We start from the raw sequence: 6,782 nt of genomic DNA, 5'->3' as shown, positions 1-6,782 counted from the left end.
TGCAAAACCTCCAACTTCAGTGGCCATTTGATTTGTGTCTCTACTTCTTGAATCTATTATAGCATTAATAAAGTAAGCACGTCAGGAAGAATAATAATAATAATAATAATAATAATAATAATACTACTAAAATCATCAAAAAGCCTTTTAAATTTATAAGCTGAGATCAAGACTCCTAAAAATAGAGATCAAGAATCATGTACTGCTATGAACAAAAGATCATAATGGCTGGGAGTATTGCTATCAGTCAGAATACTAGACCGTATTTTTCGGATCATAATTGCGTCACATAATCTTGAAACCAGAACATAATACGAAACAGCAAAAAGGTTCATTGTGGATGGCTAAATGCATGATATTACATAAATTTTTCAATAAACTAAAGTTTAAACATAGAAAGAACAAACACCCTGCTCGTGTTAAAAATATATTACATAATGCATATTGTCTTACATTATTATTTTTTTCATATTCATTTGATTCTCATTATACCAGACACGTTCACAAAGATATATTTTATCCTTTTCAATATACAGAGAAATATAAAAATCTCTCAGATAATTTAGCTGAAGATTTTAAGAAATTACTACCACCGTAATTACGAAAGAGATGATATATTCTAATTCTACATGATTAACAAACATGCATTTCTACTAAACAAAAGACTTCCAGCTTAATCAGAACTTAAAAATTAAACCTAGAATAACTAAACTAGTGTTTAAAACATGGGGTTATTAAAAGGCATAACAAACATTAGTGATGTACTTTATGAAACCAAATCATCTAAAAAATTTGAAGATCATCTTGTATTGTATAAATAGAGCACCTGAGGTGCTTCCAAGTTATTGGTTTATACCTTGCGTGTATGGTTCAAAAGCCTTTTGTCTTAGCTCTCCACTTTGCAATGTAGCGTTTACCTTTGTCAAAAACCGCAAATTCTGGTTGATCAAGCAGAAGTAGTGTTTCCATGTAGGAATGCACAGAAAATGAACATCCTGCCTCAATCCCAAGAGCACTGATGTGCTTTGAGTTGGGTTCATAAACACAAAGCGATGATTGTTCGCCCCACGGATTTAAGGGATCTTCGACAGTTTCAATTACAGGTTCACCACTCTTCCTAAATTGCAGTACATCTAGTATTGTTACATCCGGTGAGGAAATATTGAATAGCTTTGTAAACGAGTTTGGTGCACCACCTTCCATCATCCATACAACAACATTCATATCGTTTTTGTGTTCAATCACAACAAGAGACTTCCCTAGACTTGAGATGTGCAACTGTTGGTGCATAATGTCAGTAGTTCATAGTCTAGTGTCTGTAATCCAGTCTGTAATGTTAATTGTGTTTTGTTTATGTTTAAGCGAAGTTACTGACAAGTTCGCTTATCAGGCGAACTTGTTAGTCAAGCGAAGTTAGCAACAACTTCGCCTGAACATATCAGGCGAAGTTGTCGTATATTTATACGCTAGGTCACGGCATGTTTAGGGTGGTTGAATGAAATTGTATACGCGTGTGTGAGTCGAGAGACGTGAGAACCAGAGAGTATTGAGTCTGTATTCAGTGATTATATCACGTGTTTCAGTTATAACATAACGTGTGTTTATTCGTATCGTGTGTTTGTTTGATTCGTGTTCTACGCTCGTAACAACCTACGCAGGGATTCCGCACCTGTGTAGATTGAGATATCCCGTGCAGATCCATCCGGGAACCTACAATTGGTATCAGAGCTTTTGCTCAATTGTGTGGTTCGGGATATTCACGCGGGTGTAGAAATCGTCTCGTTTCGACTATTCGCGGGACGTGTTTTCTGTGTTTTTGTGTCATTCTTACCTCCTACCATCGTATTCAACCCTTTACACCGTCAAAAACCTCAAAAAACCCAGAAATCAGATCTGCAGAAACTTCGTGTTCATCAGGCGAAGTTGCCGTCACTGTTCGTAGGGTTTCGGCGAAGATATAAGGTTAAGCGAAGTTATCCACAACTTCGCCTACTTTCTCAAGTTCGCCTAACTCAAGCGAAGTTCTCTACAACTCCGCCTACCTCCTAAGTTCGCTTAACTCAAGCGAAGTTAAGAATCAGCGAAGTTCTTCAGCGAAGTTAAGACTTAAGCGAAGTTATCCGTAACTTCGCCTACAGTACTTTTCAGAAGAAATTTTTTTTTTCGGGTTTCTTAGTTTTTGAGAAATATGTCGTCAATTAACATCTCAGAGTTAGTTAAGATGGAAGTAGAAGCAGGGTCAGCTACTAAGGCCCCAAAGTTGCTTAAAGGAACCGACTTCGTTGCTTGGAAGGATCGGTTCGAACAATATGTCAAGTACCAGGATGCGAAAATGTGGGTATGCATCCAGGATGGTTATATTCCACCAACTATGGAGTACGAAGGTCGTGATCAGATCAAAAAGTGCAGCAAAATGGAAGAAGAAGAGAAAAAGATGTATGAGGCCGAGAGCAAGGCTCATGCTGCTATCACTATGGCTCTTCCACAAGAGATCCTTCATACTTTTAGAAAGTACAAGACAGCAAGAGAGCTTTGGGAAGCTCTTGAGAACCGGTTTGAAGGAAATGTGGGAATCCGTACTTCGAAGATCAAATTGCTCAAAACTCAATTCTCGATCTTCAAGTATCTGAAAAACGAATCACTTGATGATATCATCACCAGATATTATCATCTGATGACTGAACTCAGCAACTATTCAATTGCATACAAAGAAGATGAGATTGTTGAGAAGCTTCTTGATGCTCTCCCACCAAAATGGGAGATGTATACTGTGTTGATGAGAGAAGATAAAGACTTTGCTGACTATGACCTTGAGACAGCAGTTAACAAGCTCCGAACCTTTGAGCTTAACATGGTTAGAAAGGAGACACCTACGGATCAGGTTCAAGATCCAGGTATGTATGGTGCTAAAGTCAACTCTAGTTCAGGTTTGAAGACTGAATCAGCTGCCTATTACTCGAAGGGAGAGTCGGGCGCCAACTCATCACATGAGGGGCATGTGTCAGTCAACACGAATGGTGATGTTTGCTTTGTAGCAGGTGGATCTAGTGCATCTAAACCGCAAGCAAGCAAGAGTAGTTGCTCTCCAAGTATTCCTAGCAACAACTACTCTAAGATGCCTATGAGTGTCAAATCTGCTGAAGAGCAGTTTGCTCTCTATGCTTCTTTTATTGCTTCCTATGAGAACTACATTCAGGGGAAGATTATTGATCCAGCTATGTTGGATGAAGACTATGACCAGATTGATGCTGATGATATGGAAGAAATGGATCTGCAATGGCAGATGGCTATGATCGTGAGAAGAGTGAAACGGTTTATGAAAAAGACCGGAAGAAAGTTTGTCGGTGGAAGGCCAGGGTTTGACAAGACGAAGGTAAGATGCTACAACTGTCAGCAAAACGGCCACTTTGCTAAGGAGTGCAGAAATGAGCGTGTAGAACGTGGTCAAGGCAAGTCTACACAGCATAATGGGGGTAGTAAAGATTATAGTGCCATGATTTCCAGAGAAGATGGTGAATATAACTGGAACCTGCATTCTGAAGAAATCTTTGAACAGGCAAATTTGGCGAATGTGGAAAATGAAGAAAGTGAGAAAGCTACTGGAGAAGAAAAAGCTTTCATGGCTGATGCAAAAGACCAGCTCTCCGAGGTATGTTCTAAACCTACTTGTTCTAAATGTGAAAACTTGTCTGAGCAATTAGCAACTATAACTGATCAGTATGTTAGTTTGGATGCTGAGTTTAAAACTCTAAAAGAAGATCATCATTTTACAAAAGCAAGAGAAAATAGCTATAAAGTTAAAATAAAAGCTTGTGAAAAAGATATTAAAAGTCTAAAAGCAAAACTTGCTGAAAAAATTCAAGTGATTGATCTAAGCTATGAAGTTTTGGAAGAAAAAACCAAACTAATAGCTGAAAGAGAAAAACAGATTGCTGGTCACCAGGTGAAAGTGGTGGAACTGAATAGAAAACTTGAGCAGTTCAGAAATTCCTCTGCTATTCTTGATCACCTTGTTAGTGATCAAGGTTCCTCAGTTAAGAGGGGAGGAATTGGTTATCATGAGCTTCCACCACCTTATAATCACAATTACACTTTTAATCCTAGTAATCAGAAATCTGTTGACTTTGAGGTTGTTCAGACAGTTCCAATTAAGGTAACTAGTAAAGAACCAGATGTTAGTAGAGGCGAAACAAGTCCGCCTGTGTCAAGTGTTAAAATTTCTGTTCCGTGTCCGGTCTCATCAGATTCGGATAAGTCATTCGAGTCGGGTAAGACAAAGGAGGAGGTTGTATTACCAAATAGTGGAGAGAAAGATAAAACAACTAAAAAGAGTTCTCCGCTAAACCCTTGTGTCCCACCATATGTGAGACGAACGGGCGGTAGTACAGCCTCGACATCCAAAACAACTGTTAAAAAGAAAGTTGAGCATAGGTATTGTTTTAGGTGTAATCAATTAGGGCACCTAGTTGCAGATTGCCCTCTGAATCAGCGATTCAGAGGTGTGAGGCATACCAAAACTGAGACTAAGCCTAAATGTAATTATAATACTGGTAAAAGTGAAAACCATTCAAAATTCAGAAATCAGACTAATTCAGGTTTTCAAAGAAACCAATCTCAGTTTCACACTGCTGATAACCAAACAGTAAGTTATAATTCTTTCAATTCACAAAGGTTTGGAAGGCCTCACAATCAATCTACAAGGAGGTATACTAATAGGACTTACAGGAATTATACAGAGACTAACTTTGGAAAGCCAAAGTTCGGGATGTATAGATCCAAGACCAATTGGTCTTGGGTCCCTAGATACTAATCTTTTGCTTTAATCGTGCAGGAACAGTTGAACAGGGCTGCCAATAATCTTTGGGTTGTGGATAGCGGCTGTTCCCGGCACATGACGGGTAACAAAATCTTGTTACACGATTTGAAACCTGTTCAAGGAGGGAGAGTGAGCTTTGCTGGAGAAAGTGGAGGCAAGATTACAGGAATGGGAACGGTGTCTAATGGAAAGATGACTCTAGAGAAAGTAAACTTTATCGAAGAATTGAAGCACAATCTGCTGAGTGTGTCGCAGATCTGTAATAAGGAGTACACCGTACATTTTACAAAGAATGAGGCGATTGTGTTGCATCCTGGTTTTCAGATACCAGAGGAGTGGATTGTGATGAAGGCTCCACGTGAGAGGAATACGTATATTATGGATATGAGGTCGACTGAAATGGCCACGGAAGAATCATGCCTTATGACAAAAGCGAGCGAATCGGAATCCGAATTGTGGCATAGGAGAATTGGGCACATTCATCTTCGAAAGATGAACCACATTGTCAAGAATGGACTTGTGCTGGGCGTTCCCTTGAAAAGTTTCAACTTTGAAGACAAATGTCTAGCGTGCAAGAAGGGAAAGCAGCACAAGAAATCCCATCACACCAAGAAGGTCAATTCTATTGTCAGTACTCTAGAATTGCTTCACATGGATCTCTTCGGTCCCGTGAATGCAAAAAGTCTAGGAGGTACTTCTTATTGCTTGGTGATCACTGATGATTACTCACGATATTCGTGGGTATATTTCCTGAAATCAAAATATGAAACGGCTCAGATGGTGAAGAATTTGATTACCAAAGTTGAAAACGTTATGGATAAAAGGGTTAAGTTCATCAGGAGTGACAATGGAACGGAGTTCAAGAATTTTGAAATGGAGATCTTCTGCCTTCAGAAAGGGATTGAGCACCAGTACAGCGCTCCGTATACTCCGCAACAGAATGGAGTGGCTGAGAGGAAGAATAGAACGTTAATTGAAGGAGCCAGAACTATGCTGGCTGATTCGAAGCTTCCTGTGGTGTTCTGGGCTGAAGCTGTTGCTACAGCCTGTTATATCCTGAATAGAGTCTTGACTGTTAAAAGACTTAATAAAACGTGTTATGAGCTTATGCATGGGAGGAAGCCCAACTTGAGTGGTCTTGAACCATTCGGGTCCCCTTGTTCGATTTTAAAGACAAATTCTAAATTTGGTGAAGTAGCCGATGAAGGAATCTTAGTCGGTTATGTTGTTGGGACTCCCAACAGACGTGTCTTTAATACATCGACCGGCAAGGTTGAGGTGGTGTGTAACACCGATATCACAAGTTACAAACCGCCAAAACCAAGCAACGGACCTGCTGAGTTTTTCGACTATGATAGACTTTTTAAGTCTTTTAACATACCTTATTTGGATAGTGCAGAAGTAGAAGAAAGAGTTGCTACGAAGATGATCCGTGATGAGGAAGAAAATCTAGTGCAAAGACAGCTGTTTGATAAATGTCAACCTTCCTCATCAAATGCTATCGATACCCCTGCTGCCTCTCCTGAAGAAGAATTTTTCAATCCGTTTCACTCTCAGCAAGGAACAACCATTGACGAGCTCTCTTCTAACTTGGAAGACAATTTGCATGTCGGTTCGGTTCCGACCATGAGAATTCATAAAGATCACCCTTTGGAGAATGTGATTGGTGATGTGTCCTCCGGTGTACAAACAAGACGTAGCTTGAATGAGCACACCTGTGTTTACACAAGCATTAAGGAGACAGGCATAATCAACGAATGCTTGTACACCTGCTTTATCAGCCAGATTGAACCAAAGAATTATCAAATGGCTCTAAAGGACAGCTCGTGGGTCGAAGCCATGCAAGAAAAGCTGGCTCAATTCAAGAAAATGGAAGTTTGGACTTTGGTTGAAAAACCAAAGAATGTGCATGCGATAGGCACAAAATGGGTTTTTAAGTGCAAGAGAGATGAGAAAGGGATTATTA

This window comes from Bidens hawaiensis, unplaced genomic scaffold (genome assembly GCF_021521415.1).
Source record: "Bidens hawaiensis isolate Kalapana, Puna unplaced genomic scaffold, B.hawaiensis_p1.1 tig00029992_1, whole genome shotgun sequence".
In the NCBI taxonomy this organism is placed as follows: domain Eukaryota; kingdom Viridiplantae; phylum Streptophyta; class Magnoliopsida; order Asterales; family Asteraceae; genus Bidens; species Bidens hawaiensis.
The sequence above is the reverse complement of the archived record's forward strand: the minus strand, read 5'-3'. Positions refer to the sequence as shown.